Source organism: Oncorhynchus mykiss, chromosome 11, assembly GCF_013265735.2.
Source record: "Oncorhynchus mykiss isolate Arlee chromosome 11, USDA_OmykA_1.1, whole genome shotgun sequence".
NCBI lineage: Eukaryota > Metazoa > Chordata > Actinopteri > Salmoniformes > Salmonidae > Oncorhynchus > Oncorhynchus mykiss.
Window position 1 is genome coordinate 26,194,503 of NC_048575.1, and position 16,349 is coordinate 26,210,851.

General features: G+C 41.6%; 1 protein-coding gene across 4 annotated transcripts in view; it reads left to right on the plus strand.

Annotated features, from left to right (window-relative positions):
* LOC110535542 (partitioning defective 3 homolog) overlaps nucleotides 1-16,349 on the plus strand; it is a 542,091-nt gene that overhangs the window by 335,658 nt on the left and 190,084 nt on the right. The window lies entirely within an intron of this gene.

The following is a 16,349-nucleotide window of genomic DNA, read 5'->3' on the forward strand; positions in this document are numbered from 1 at the left end:
TGTGCGCACGTGGCCTTGTGTGTCTGTGTGTGCGGGCGCGCGTTTGCCTTTGTGAGTGTTTAATAATGGATGTGACCTAGGAGGAATATGGAAGATGGTTGAGTTAAACATCTCTCTGGGGTCCTAGCCAGTCCTCTTTCTTCCCCAGGGTGTCTCACACTTCCCCCTGGTTTGGCCTTCTCGAACATCTTGAGCAGCTAGTATTAAATATGGAACCGGGGTCTCAGCAGCCCAATGACGGGCAGGGGCCATGAGTCCTCTGGGACCGTACACTCAATTCAATGGTGCCTTACCAAGTGGTTCTGCAGTTTTATGAGGAAAATTGGGCTCCAGTGTCTCTGGCTCAGTGTAAACAATGTGGGTGTATATATAATGCTTCTGTATAGAAACCCTCATCGTACATATGAAAGCGTGAATGGTATTTATTGATTACAGTGTTCAGCTACAGGAATTGGTGGTGGCATTTAAGTAGGTTTGCAAAGCTACTGGTAATTTACTAAAGTGACCAGGTAATCTATCTAAATCTGAATCTCTACATTTAACATTTTAGGTCAACAAAATATTCAAAAGCAATAGCAGTGTTTTTTTACAGTGGATAATAGCTCAGAATCATTTATGTTCCATTTCTTAAAATGGTGACTTTGGTCATTTATACAAAAAAATGCATATATAGTAAACATTTTATATGAATGTGTTCATATTGAGTTTTTAGTGGATGGACCATATCTTTCAAGAGAAAATAGACTAATTAATGAAAATCATCAATGGCATTATTTTCAATGAACTCTCCCAACTATTGACTTTTTTTCACAACTGCCACCAGTTTGGCACCAAAACAAATACATTGACAGAGTAAAATAAACAAGTGTGTTGAAACATAGTTCATGCTGAAAGCCTCATATTAAACACATTCACTAGATGGATGGTTTATATTTTGGGTGATGTTTTGCAGCATTTAGGATGTTTTCCCGTTGTGTCATTCTATTTTTTATCTTAAAATCATCTGATTTGAATATTTTATATATTGTACTTGTGATTAGAACACACAGAGGGCAAGAGATACTGTAATTACAGACATGTATTGATCATCTGAATTACCCCAAAGGGCCACTAGATGTCTTGTAATAAATTACATATAATCCTTGAAAGTTACCATAATTCTGGTAGTTTACTGGTAAAACTTCAAAAGTTTCCAGTAATATACCCTCCCTTTGCAACCCTACATTTAAGTATAATATCTTTTTTTATGACTGTCCATGACAGATGTTTGTTCCAGGACTCACATCCGGCCTCCTAGAGACCGTATCAAGATACACCATTTTCTTTCCTTTATCTCGATTGGTCAGGCAAGATCATGTGAAACATATGCTATTGGACAGTACAGAAACACAGTGATTGACTAGCAGGGAATAGTTATTCTATTAGTCAGAGATTCCATTCTGCTGGAAGGAAGGAGAAGCCTGGTCAATCTCTCTCTCTCTGTTTTTAGTATTTTTATTTTAATCCCCTAAGAGACATACCTCCATATTTCCCTCCCTCCCTCCCTCCCTCCCTCCCTCCCTCCCTCCCTCCCTCCCTCCCTCCCTCCCTCCCTCCCTCCCTCCCTCCCTCCCTCCCTCCCTCCCTCCCTCCCTCCCATATCTCTCCCCCATCTCTCTCTCCCCTCTCCCTCTTTCCCATCCATCTCTCTCTCTCTCCCTCCCCATCTCTCTCTCTCCCCACCTCTCTCTCTCTCGTGCTCTCTCTCTCCCATCTCTCGCTCTCGTGCTCTCTCTCTCCCATCTCTCGCTCTCGTGCTCTCTCCCCCATCGCTCCCGCTCTCTCTCTGTCTCTCTCCCCACCTCTCTCTCTCCCATCTCTCTCTCTCGTGCTCTCTCTCTCCCATCTCTCGCTCTCCTGCTCTCTCCCCCATCGCTCTCGCTCTCCAGCTCTCTCTGTCTCTCTCCCCCCATCTCTCTCTCTCCCCACCTCTCTCTCTCCATCTCTCTCTCTCCCATCTCTCTCTCTCGTGCTCTCTCTCTCGCTCTCGTGCTCTCTCCCCCATCGCTCTCGCTCTCTCTCTATGTCTCCCCCCATCGCTCTCTCTCTCTCTCTTTGATTTATTATGAATGAGTAGCTTTAAGTTTGCATGTCTGTTGGTTGTGTGATGTCTGAGTTTTGTCATTGTGGATTAGGGCCACAGCACATGCTATTACAACACTCAAGCTTTCTCACACGCTCTCTCTCCCTCTTTCCTTTCTCTATCTCTCTATCTCCCGCGCGCGCGCACACACACACACACACACACACACACACACACACACACACACACACACAGTGTACCACTGCCTTGGGTTATTTTGAATTATTCATATCTCAGAAGCCCAGTATGCACGCCACACACACATTCTCACACACTCCCTCCACAGTCCCACAGCTGCTCAAATACGCGCGCACACACACACACAAAAGACTCTTTCTCTCTGACACATACACATACACAGACGCTCACACACGTCATACCGTTGTAATAGCAGTGCTTAGACTGTAGGATCTGGGTCAGCCATGACCCCATTTTCTTAGAATTGTTGGTTTTTAATTAAGCTGCACGCCACATCCAACCAGGACCTGGAATCATTGAATATGCGTTATGTGGAGCTGTGAAAGACTCACCTCCGACCCGTGTGCGAGTATGAGATGTGTGTTTCTCCAGCCGTAGCTCTGCACTACACAGCACCAGGGTTACACACCTTAGTGCATACATAATGGCACTGCCTTTTCCCCCATAGGAAACCTTGTAGTCGGTATTTTCCTTCATTTTGCTCAAACATGGTCATAGTGTGAGCTGAGTACAGTGCATCAAATGGCTGGCCACAAGATAAATTGTTCTTTTGCAGGCAAAGAAAACCCCATCTCACACGAGACACATTAATACAGCGACCTAGTTTTCCAAGAGATGCAGGAGCAATCTAGTTTTGTGTGTGTGTGTGTGTGTGTGTGTCTTTTGTTTGTGTTTGTGTTGCAGGAACATGTTTTGGGTGGAATGAGCGCTCTCCTATTGTTACAGCTGTATAGTTTCTACTGAAGACAAGGGATTGAAATTGTACCAGCCAAAAGACTCCCAGAAAATGGCAATTGAAAATGGTATGCACGACGATCCAGGACAGACACAGGCATAACCTGTCCCAATCACAATATCATATCAAAAGCCAAACAGGCCTACATTCACATTTTAGTCATTAGTAATTTAGCAAATGCTCTTATCCAGAGCGACTTAGTGAGAGCATTCATGTTCACACTTTTCATACTTAATGTTTTTTTAATAACACGTACCACTTCCTGATTATCTCAGTGATTTACAGTACAAGGTATGGAGGCATTTATTCAAATAAATCTGCTCTGATACTATGGGACCGCCTTGCTAATGTGAATGGAATGTGTGGTGGTGGAGAGCACGGGAAGGTACAGGAATGGAGGCCTGAAGGAACGGTGAACTATAGGAACTTGCTTAAGCTGACGTTAGTTCAACATGATGCATATGTTTGGTGTTCGTTCTGATCTCCTACACATAAACTATGATCAACTGTGTTGGTGAGCAGTTACAGGGGCACCTGCAATTCCTCGTAATGTGGTAGTAGCTCTTGGACTGAACTACAGGCCTATATTCCCCCTTGACGTTCCATTCTCTAAGCAGATGTCAAAGGAGATGGATGCTTGTTATTACTTTCCAGATTAGCCACTCTACCACCCTGTTACTGGAACCAAAGTGGGTCGTTTTAGGCCTCCTACAGAGGCTAAGGCTGCTTCCCAAATGACACACTAGTTCCTGTATTGTGCACTACTTATGACCAGGGCCCTGGTAAAAAAAAAAAGTGCCATTTGGGACAGATCCTCAATGTAATGGGGTTGGATGTTAGGGTGGGCCTGCGCTGCCATCTTAGTCATTTACATCCACTACCATGCCCCTCTGGCTCGACTAGGGCCAGGGACCGTCTTACCCACCAGCCCAATTGAAACACAGAGTTTGTAATAAGAAGGCTATGGAGAAAACATGTACTTTTAGCATGTTGAGTTGTAGTGAACGTTTAGTCTTTTAGAAGTAGACATTAATGGATGTCTATTTTCATAATGCTCTGATTCATAGAATGATTGTGAATTTCCATTGAAAAATGAAATTGAAAAATGGCCACTCTACTCTGACTCATAGATGTGTGCCTTTGCTCTTGCAATAATGGCTAGCAATTATGAAATGACTGATGGGAAAACCTCTTTGGCCAGAGAACCATTAGAGATATGACAGGTTAGTATGGTCACTTCAGGCCAAATAGGGAGAGGAAAAGATACTGCAAATTTGGAAAAGTTGTCCTTAGTCCACCTAACACCCAATACCTGTAACATTTACTGTGAACGTTATTTATCTGCTCTATTTTTCTGTCCTTACTATTGTCCAAACTACATCAGTATTTATCTTTCCTCATATAATTGTCCTATGCTTCATTGATCTTGAATCCAGTTCTCCTTTCCAAACAGAACGAGATGTTCTCATTTGTCGTACCACATCTTAACAGGAGTCACAAACCTCCCCCTTTTGTGTGAGGGAACAGTGTCTGCGAAACAGTAACTGAAAATTGCTTGCATACAAAGTGCCAAATAAAGGTGTTTTTCCTTTGAAGCTGCATTTATGTTCTCTCACTCGTTCTCTTTCTCTAACTCTCTCTCTCTCCACTGCTCTTCTCTCTCTCACACTCTCTCTTTCTCTAACTCTCTCTCTCTCTCTCCACCGCTCTTCTCTCTCTCACACTCTCTCTTTCTCTAACTCTCTCTCTCTCTACCTCTCTTCTCTCGCTCCACCTCTTCTCTCTCTCCACCTCTCTTCTCTCTCTCTCCACCTCTCTTCTCTCTCTCTCCACCTCTCTTCTCTCTCACACTCTCTCTCTCTCCACTGCTCTTCTCTCTCTCACACTCTCTCTTTCTCTAACTCTCTCTCTCTCCCCCCCCTCTCTCTCTCCCCCTCTCCACTTCTCTTCTCCCCTCCTCTCCTTTTCTCACACAGCAGCCTCATCTAGTTCTCCTCATTGAGCTGCTGGAGGTGTAAGTTAAGTTAACACTGTTCATATGATGCTCCCTTTACAGAGAGTGAGGTAACTACTGTATGCAAACGTGTCTGCGGGTGTTCTGATCAGAACACTGATCAGAACACCGGCATGTGTTACACAACAGTAGAGAGAGTCAGAAACTATCTACCTAGCCTGCAGCGCTAAGATAGTTCCCTGCCTAGATATCACCACAGCACAGCATAGAAGGAGCACAGTATCATTGGACTGGAGTGAAACAGAAATTGAGACAAAAAAAATGTGTGTTAGTATTGTTATTATTATTAGTAGTAGTAGTATTCCCCAAATGTATCACCTGGTTTGATATCCCTTACACTATTAAATAGTAAAAGCATTAATCCCGAAGGGTTTTCTCACCCTCCCTCGCTCACCTAGTGTTCATTTGATTACCCACATTCTAGCTCACCTAGCGTTCATTTGATTACCCACATTCTAGCTCACCTAGCGTTCATTTGAATCCCCACATTCTAGCTCACCTAGCGTTCATTTGATTACCCACATTCTAGCTCACCTAGCGTTCATTTGATTACCCACATTCTAGCTCACCTAGCGTTCATTTGATTACCCACATTCTAGCTCACCTAGCGTTCATTTGATTACCCACATTCTAGTTCACCTAGCGTTCATTTGATTACCCACATTCTAGCTCACCTAGCGTTCATTTAATTACCCACATTCTAGCTCACCTAGCGTTCATTTGATTACCTACATTCTAGTTCACCTAGCGTTCATTTGATTACCCACATTCTAGTTCACCTAGCGTTCATTTGAACACCCACATTCTAGCTCACCTAGCGTTCATTTGAATACCCACATTCTAGCTCACCTAGCGTTCATTTGAATACCCACATTCTTGGGATCATTGTTATCTTCCACCTTCACAAAGGCTGCTCTGCTCCCCTCAGAAGGCCTGTGTGTGAGAGCATTTTGGTCTCAGAGCATTTTGTATTATTATGTACGTAAATCCGAGGGATCCCATTTAGTATGATATGTTAAGGTTTGAATGGTATGTATTAATCTGTGGATGTCCATCACCCATTTCATAAGTTAAGTTATGGAATACAATAAGTATTATATGTTCAGAATTTGCAAAATGTATGATATGTTACAAATTCCAACTAGGTTACTAGGTGGCTAATGTTAGTTAGCTGGCTAACGTTATCTAGGCTAGGGGTTAGGGTTAGGAGTTAAGCTTAGGGTTAAGTTTAGGAGTTAGCTAAAAGGGTTAAGGTTAGGGGAATGGTTAGCTAACATACTAATAAGTTGCAAAGTAGCTAAAAAGTAGTAAGTAGTTGAAAAGTTGCTAATTAGCTAAAAGTTGTGATGAGATTCAAACTCACAACCTTTGGGTTGCTATATTTTGCGTTAAACACCCACCCATCCAACCCGACCAACACCACTACTTTTGTTTTTGCCTTAAGTAACCATCTGCCTTATGTAACCATACCAAACATAAGATATTGTACGTGGTTTGTATCCCGGTTTTACATTTCCTATGTTACGTGTAGTCTATGAGACCAGGCTGGTGAGAGAAACGGTGTAATGAGAAAAGAGAAGGGTGTGGGCTGGATGTAGATCTGGATGGCTTTACTCTCTCTCTCTTACATTACGCTGCTTTGATCTGACGCATGCTTCACTATCTTTGAAGGGGTAATCACCTCCCCCTTTGAACAGGCAGGAGACTCAGAGACACAGAGAGACGGAGACAGACCAGAGCCCCATCTCTACTGAGACAGGTGAAGAGAGGAGACCGTTAGGAGAGAGATGAAGAGAGGGAGTAATGATTGGGAGAGGGAATATATTAGACTGATTCAATATTTGTCTATAAGTTTGAAAATGTATATGTTTACACTTTCCATCCCTTTTTAATGATATTTAATTGCTATACAATGGGCAGGAGAGAGCGCAACAAGAATTAAACGTTCATCCATGTTTCTCAAACGGAACCAGAGGCAGATGCTTACACCCATCCGACATCCCCATCCACAACGTTGAAACCTACTTGATGGTAACGGCACTCACTGTTACCTGTAGTGGCTTGTTTCCACGTCATCTCCCGACGTCCTCAGACATGGATATACTGACTTACAGTACCAGTCAAAGGTTTGGACACACCTACTGTTTCAAATTTGTTATTTATTTTACTATTTTCTACATTGTAGAATAATAGTGAAGACATCAAAACTATGAAATAACATGTTTTGAATCATGTAGTAACCAAAAACAGTGTTAAACAAATAGATTGAGATTCTTCATAGGAGCCACCCTTTGGCTCGATGACAGCTTTGCGCACTCTTGGACTTCTCTCAACCAGCTTCACCTGGAATGCTTTTCCAATAGACTTGAAGGAGAGCCCACATATGCTGAGCACTTGTTGGCTGCTTTTCAACTCATCCCAAACCATCTCAGTTGGGTTGAGGTCAGGTGATTGTGGAGGCCAGGTCATCTGATGCAGCACTCCATCACTTTCATCACAGATGGGATGGCGTATTGCTGCAGAATGCTGTGGTAGCCATGCTGGTTAAGTGTACCTTGAAATGTAAATAAATCACAGACAGTGTCACCAGCAAAGCACCATCACACCTCCTGCTCCATGCTTCGTGGTGGGAACCACGCATGCAGAGATCATCCATTCACCATTCTCTACATCTCACAAAGATACAAATTTGGACTCATCAGACCAAATGACAGATTTCCACCGGTCTAATGTCCATTGCTCGTGTTTCCTGGCCCAAGCAATTCGACCATGAATGCCTGATTCATGCAGTCTTCTCTGAACAGTTGATGTTGAGATGTGTCTGTTACTTGAACTCTGTGAAGCATTTATTTGCGCTGCAATTTCTGAGGCTGGTTACTCGAATTAACTTGTCCTCTGCTGCAGAGGTAACTCTGAGTCTTCCTTTCCTGTGGTGGTCCTCATGAGAGCCAGTTTCATCAGAGTGCTTGATCCTTTTTGTGACTGCACTTGGAGAAACTTCTTGAAATGTTCCGTATTGACTGACCTTCATGTCTTAAAGTAATGATGAAATGTCATTTATCTTTGCTTATTTGAGCTGTTATTGCCATAATATGGACTTGGTATTTTACCAAATAAGGCTATCTTCTGTACACCACCCCTACCTTGTCACAACACAACTGATTGGCTCAAACGCATTCAATTTTAACAACGCACACCTGTTAATTGAAATGCATTCCAGATGACTTCCTCATGAAGCTGGTTGAGAAAATGCCAAGAGTGTGCAAGGCTGTTATCAAGGCAAAGGGTGGCAACTTTGAAGAATCTAAAATCTAAAATCTATTTTGATTTGTTTAACACTTTTTTTTTGGTTCCGACATTTTTTTGGGTTACTACATGATTCCATGTGTTATTTCATAGTTTTGATGTTTTCATTATTTTCTACAATGTAGAAAATAAGAAAAATAAAGAAAAACTCTGCAATGATTAGGTGTGTCCAAACTTTTGACTGGTACTGTGTATCACGGGTGACTTGCATGGAAACAAAGGGTGTGTGCTCAGCTGGAGACAGTTCCCCAGTTTCACCACTAGGAGTGCTCTCAGATGGGTATAGTCAGTCAGTTCCCCAGTTTCACCACTAGGAGTGCTCTGAGCTGAGCAGCGGTAGGGTTGTCTTCATAGTATGGATGCAGCAGTGGTGGATTTAATTGACATGGTGCAGGAGAACAGTCAGCTCTGATTAACTCCTGGGTTTGTCCTCAGGTGAAAGAGAGGAAGGGAGAAAGGGGGTGGAGAGTGAGAAGGAATGAGATTGAGAGAAAGAGTGAAACCAGTAGACCGTTTTCCCCTCCTTTGTGAGATGTCACAGTGGAGACATAATTCCTGGGACAGCTCTGACAGTCTGATGGACTAGGAGAAGCTTACTCACAAAATATGCACACACACGCACACACACACACACACACACACACACACACACATCATTCTATGCACGTGTATTGTTAGGTACACATACCACATATTAACATAGAAATGAGTAATTATTGGCCAGGAATGAAAGCTGAACCACAGAACATAAGAACAACCTCCTTTACACATACACAACCTTTGAACTAAAGCCTTGGACATCTTTCCTTTTGTTGAAGTTATTTAGTACCAGTGCTTGTTATGTAGGCCTACACTAAAAAGTGCTGGGTTAAAAACAACCCAATTTGGATAAATTTTGACCAGAACATGTTGGGTTATTTTGACACAGCCAATTGGTTCACAAACAACCAATTGTTTTTTTAAGTTGGGTTGTTGATGCTGGGTTATTGAGCTATGATCCACCGGGTCAGATTAGAAGACAAGGGGTGTGGCGTTCAGATAGTTATTTTTGGCCACCCGTGAGAGTAAATGTCATCCAGGTTAATCTGTTCTGTTATATTGACAACACATATTAAGGTTGAGCACTGACACTTTTGTAGCTTTAAAATGCATTATGAAGGAATTGATCCGCCATTTCCTCGTTTACTGAAATGTGAATAGTTCGCCTAATTTCAGTTTGTGACAAAACAAGAAAGTATTGTGTAGAGAATCATTGTACCATCGAAAGTAAAATTACAGATCTATAACTCACATTTCTATGTAGATTTGGTCAGATCGCCCAAAAAGTTATATATTGCAGCTTTAATATGGCTTACACAATAGTATGAGTTCCTTAAAGTGGAATTGACATTGTCTAATGGGCTCTCATCGGTGGATTCCACTTCAATTGCGCTGCTTTCATGTGTCCCGTTTACAGCGCACAGCGGAGGGAAAGCGTACCGACACATGCCACAGTCTTAGCTAGGTTACTAAAATGTTGCAGTTTGGCTTTGGTTTTTAAAGCTTGACAATAATTAACCAAATAACAAAACCTGCAACATAACATCATGCAAAGGAGAAACATGTTGGCCTATTACAGCAACATTTGAGCAGTAGCCTAGACTGGCTACTCAACTACAATACATTTTGAGTGCACCATACACTAATGCTGCATTCAATCGCACCAGTGAGCCATGCAGTGTTTTAAGTCTACAACAACCTATCAGTAGCTCCGTTTTTTGTTATTTGGAGTTATTAAATACTCTTTGATTAGGGTCGCAGCATATTATGTACATCTGCAAGCATAGACGCGATGGCTGGGGAAATATTATATATCTCTTGTTTTGTCTTAATATGTTAAAATGTTATGTTCAGCATCCTATGTACAGTGCCTTCAGGAAGTATTCACACCCCTTGACTTATTCCACATATTGTTGCGTTCCCGGCGGAATTCAAAATGGATTCAATTGATTTCTTCTCATCTACACACCCATCTACACACCTCATAATGACAAAGTAGCATTTTTATGTTTTGAGCATTTTTATCGAAAATGAAATACAGAAATATCTCACCCCTGGGTCAATACTTTGTTGAAGCCCCTTTGGCAGCGATTCCAGCTGTGAGTCTTTCTAGGTAAGTCTCTAAGAGCTTTCCACACCTGGATTGTGCAACATTATTATTTTCAAAATAATTAAAGCGCTTTCAAATTCTTTCTTGAACATTGCTAGGCAACAACTTTCAGGTCTTGACATACATTTTCAAGTAGATTTAAGTCAAAACTGTAACTCGAACACTCAGGAACATTCACTGTATTCTTGGCAAGCAAATCCAGTGTAGATTTGTCCTGGTGTTTTGGGTTATTGTCCTGTTGAAAGGTGAATTCATCTCAGTGTCTGGTGGAAAGCTGACTGAACCAGGTTTTCCTCTAGGATTTTGCCTGTGCTTAGCTACATTCCATTTTGATTTTTTTTATCCTGAAGAACATCCCAGGCCTTAATGATTACAAGCATACCCATAACATGGTGCAGCCACCAACCACTATGCTTGACACTATGGAGAGTGTTACTCAGTAATGTGTTGTATTGGATTTACCCCGAACATAACACTTTGTATTCAGGACAAAAAATGAATTGTTTGCCCATTTTTTTTATTTTTATTACTTTAGTGCCTTGTTACAAACAGGATGCATGTTATGGAATATTTGTATTTTGTAAAGGCTTCCTTCTGTTCACTCTGTCAATTAGGTTAGTATTCTGGCGTAACTGCAATGTTGTTGATCTATCCTCAGTTTTTTCCTATCACAGCCATTAAACTGTGAATGTTTTAAAGTCACCATTGGCCGTGGTAAAATCCCTGAGCGGTTTCCTTCCTGACCGGCAACTGCGTTAGGAATGACGCCTGTATCTTTGTAGTGACTGGGTGTAGTGATACACCATCCAAAGTGTAATTAATAACTTCACCATGCTCAAATGGATATTTTTATGTTTTATTTTTTAAATATTCAGGCTGTAATACAACAAAATGTGGAAAAAGAAGGGGTGTGAATACTTTCTGAAGGCACATACTGTAAGTGGACGGTATAAAAATCTGGCTCGCAATTTCATAGTATTTTCAATTATGGACCGTTCGCTGAATGAGTTTTACACCCCTGGGCTAGCTATTTATTTAGCGAGCTAAAAACACAGAGCCTAACCTTAGCTAGCTGCTGGGAGGATGTCATGTCATTGGAGAAGTGGGTGAGTACTGAGTTTTCCCCCTCATATCGCTTTTCATAGGCTACTGCTAGGACTAGCATGTTTTGGCGGGCAAGCTGCAGAAGGACGAGCAGGTGACTGACTATTCCTTATCGTTCATCAGTGCAATGTTCCCTCATTAGATTTTAGCTCATCTCAATCTGGCTAGCATTAGTTGTTGATCTTGTTGATGTGCATAACTGAGGGAGAGAGCGTCTACCTTTTCATGGTTGTTTGATCAATAGGACTGTAAAGTTCCCAAATGTAAGAGGACTCCCATCATATTTGCAGAAATATTTTGTGGTTTTGGAGAATGCGTTCTAATGATCGAAAGTCGCGCAGTTGCTACTGTCTGTAGAGAGACAGTCCAGTTCAAAGTGAATGATGGCAGGCCCGGGTGTCAAACGGCTTGTTTGCCTACTGTTGCTCTGATTGGCTATGACGCACCATTCTCCATAGACTCCTGTCCTGGACAAGACAGATGTTTTATTTACTGCAGTGTCTACTGCAGTGGCCGCTTTCCCACTCTATATTGCTATTGAATTTTCACAAATGCCTTACTATGCGTAATTCCCAAACACTCTGTAAATGTATGAAAATGTCAAAATGACCATATCTAAGTGCTCTCTTGTCAGAAAATGTAAAACAAAGGTATCATGCTCTTCCCAGCGTTGTATATGAACAGATTTTAATAAGATGTTATGTTGTTAAAATGCTGTCAGTTCCGCTTTATGCCTATCCCAATGTTGGGATAGTACCATGCAAAAGTATTGAAGGAAAATAGAAAATTGCAGTGTACAAACTTAATATGATGAACATGAATGACATTTATTCTCATGGGTGGCTAAAAATAACGAATTGAAAGCCATGCCCCCAATAGGCCACACCTTTGGATTACCCAAACATGGATTAATTTAACTATTAGTTGGCTTTTTATTCACTTTCATGCTAGGTTGAGCCAGCAGATGGGTATTTTTTTATGTAATCCATAGGTTATTATCAGGATGTGTGGCCTATTGGGGGCGTGGCTTTCAGTCAGGTATTTGTGGCCACCTGTGAGAGCAAATATAGTTCCTGTTCATCATGTTATGTTTCTACACTGCAAATAAAAATATCCTTAAATATTTTAATATACAATTAATTACATTATTATTGAAATACCATCAAGTGGCAACTATCCCAACATTGGGCTCCACATAGGCACTTGAGGAAATCAATTTGTGTAAGCTTCGTTACGCTACAAAAGTCCCCGTGCTAAACCTTAACAAATGAACCGGAATAATATTTGCTCTCATGGGTGGCCAAAAAGAACTATCTGAAAGCCACGCTCCTACTATGCCACGCCTCCAGTCTTCTGATCTGACCCGTTGGATCATAGATTAATAACCCAACAAAATGACCCAACTGGCTGTGACAAAAATAACCCAGTGTGTTCTGTACACTACCCAGCAATGCGTTGTTTTTTAACCTATAATTTTTTTTAATTTTTTTTATTTTTTTTGTGTACCCATCTTAAGTATTCTCTAAGTGTGCATGTTTTATTGTCCATATGGTTATTAGCATAACTTGCCAACATCAGTGTAAACAGTCATCTCTGCTTCCATTTTTGAGTGTGTGTGTGTCTGACTGTTTTAATTACAGTCTATATCTTCCTTAAATGCTAATAGTCTCCTCTTGGTTTCTGAATTTGAATATTAACCAGGACTCGCATCATGTCATACATGCTGCTGTTTCCCCCGCTGTTGGTGTGTGGTGAATCTCTGCGGGCACTATGCCAACACCCCCTCTCTTCTACACACATGCATCACACACAAACCTTACACACATCAACCTCCTCCTATCTCAACCCCCACTGTTCCCTCCTGTTCCATTCACTCGAGTGGAAAAGTCACTCCACCCAAACTCAATTAAAGCACACAAACACAAAACGGAGGGAAAAATGAGAGAGAGAGAGCACAACACTAGAGTCGTAAGACAAACAGAGAAAGTCATCTTAATTGCTCCCGCTCTGCTCCTCCCTGGCTTCATTATGAGCAGAAAAGATTGCTGCAAGTCACAGGTGTTCCAGCTACCAGCTCCTCTGTGATTCTTGTTGCTGAAAATGATGTGTGCCACTAGATAGAACGCACAGGGAGAGAGATGGGAGGGGAGAGCAAGAGAAAGCTTGTGTGTGTGTGTGTGTGTGTGTGTGTGTGTGTGTGTGTGTGTGTGTGTGTGTGTGTGTGTGTGTGTGTGTGTGTGTGTGTGTGTGTGTGTGTGTGTGTGTGTGTAAGAGAGAGAGCGAGCTAGAAAGAGAGAGGAAGCGAAAGAGACAATATAAATACGGAGGGGGAGAGCGAAGGGGAGGGTAAAGAACATAGTGGAGAACAGTGTAAGTAGACCTCTCTCCTTGTTGTTATCCTCTTCTGAAGGAACTCTCCCCCTCGCCAATAAGTCAACATAAATTATGTGTGTCGGCTCCCACAGAGCCTTGTCTTGTCTATGGCGAGTAACATTACATGAGCCAGGCAGCACAATGTGTATTGAATCAAAATAAGAGGACAAAGTCCAAGCACCATTTAAATAATAACAATTACGGTTACGAAAATCAAACTTTCTGGAACAATCTCAAGTCCCATGATGCACACTGTGTTTACTCTTATCTTAGCAGCAAACATACAAACTAGTGCCAATACAAATCACAAATTTGACTGAGTTTCTTGTTCTGTCCAAAATGTATCTCCTTGAAGCAAACACAGCTGAAAGTCTTGAGAGAATACAGTAGGTTTTTCATCCAGTTGATTGGTTGACAGGTCGGCTATAGTGGTCCAGTAGCGTGCAGCGTAGACAGAGGTATTGGCCAGACCTACAGTACCCAACGTGTGTGTGTGATGTGATTGAAAGCAACTTGGTGCCGTCTGACATCGGGAGCAGTCATGCAGTGAACTGTGGCGTCAAGACCACTGAGGTGGTGAGGCCCAAGCAGGCTCCAGGAGGGCCCTCTCAACACACATCACAAACTTCACACTGGGTATCAGTCTTCACCTCTCCCCACGTTTGACACACGGCATCCAGATGTCCAAACTAGGGATTTGGGAGATAGATACTGCTACGCGGCCCTACAGAGACCCGGACAGATTTTAGATGAGGAAAAGAGATGGAGAGAGGGAGAAAAAGCAAAAAGAAAGAGAGCGGGCGTGAGGGAGAGAAAGCCAGAGAGGGAGAGAGATGGGAAAAAAATAAGAGATCTGGAGCCACAGGGTTAAAATGGGAGCGTGGAGATTCTTTAAAAACGCGGCCGAGGTGTAGTTTGACACATTTAACTTCCTCTGAAAGGGAAGAGTATGAGATGTAAAATGCAAGTTAAGGACTTGGGTTTGCCTCTAAGCAATCCTCTCTGCTAGTTAATTGTGGATGAAGCTTTGAACGGCGAGTCGAGCTATGCTGCTCAGAATGGGTGAAATGGATTTTAAGTGCTGCTGCTTTAGAATGGTAGAAGAAGAAAGGGTACTGTTTTATCCAAATGGAATGGGCAGAATACCAGAACTAGGACAAAGACATGGTTTATGTCCCAAATGGCACCCTATTCCCTACAGTGCACTACGTTTGACAAAAAATAGTGCCGTTTTTTTTACTATCAAAAAAGGTAGTGCACTAGATAGGGAGTAGGGTGCATTTGGGACACATTTATAGACTTCTTCAGGCGGAATAACACTAATATACTGCAGTTTTGTATCACGGTTAACATACCTAGTTAAATCTCTATCGAGTACAGAGTTTGGTCAGATAATGATTAGGAGACACAATTAATTACATTTTCCATTTTCCTCCTCAATGTATGAACAGATTTTGTTCTTGTAGTTTGTACTTAATTTAATGCCCCTTGGTAGGACTTAAAGGTAGCATACATGGCCTCTCATTTCTCAATAGAAGTTCCTTAATCATACATGGCCTAAATGTTCATATTAGGGCTGGGCGATATGGTCAAAATATCTTATTACGGTATTTACAAAAAAATTGGTCGGTTTGATGGTATTTTATGTTTTTGAATAATAAAAGTTAAACATTTGCTTTATGAGTAGTGTGTGACCCTAGGGTGGCAAACACATACATTCTAAGTGATTTCAATGAGTCTCTCTCCATTCGGATTGTTTTATACTACACAAATAATCTTCACTCAAAAATAATTATCTGCATTTTTTTTCTTTTTCTGCACTCATTTGAGATCATTTCAGCACTGCCACGTAGAGCTGCACGATATGGGCAAACAATCTAGGCCTTATTTTTTACCAAATGCTATAATTGTGATTTGACTTGGGATTTAGGGCAAAACACTTGGGTGAACTGATGGAATCATGGAAATAGATCGATTTTTAGAATGTAATAGTGGGCATTTTGAATTCAGTGTTTGACATGACAACGAATGAAAATGCCAGGGAGGAGTTATTGTGACAGGGTAGGAACCAAAGTGTTGATGAGTGTTTCCTAAGGGACCCTATAATCGTTAGCGACATTCAATGTTTTCTCTTAGCTACTTCATATCGATAACATATTCTTGCTTCGCGTATTCCTCTTTGATTGAGAAGATATTGTTGCACAAACAACATGCAGGCTGTAAAGCTAGTTACGTTTGCACTGGCTAGCGATTAGCATTAGCGGCTAACAAGATTTAGGCCCAACTTACTAAGAAAAGATAAACTAGCTTGCAGATGTAAGAAACACAAACTAAGAGTGTAATTATA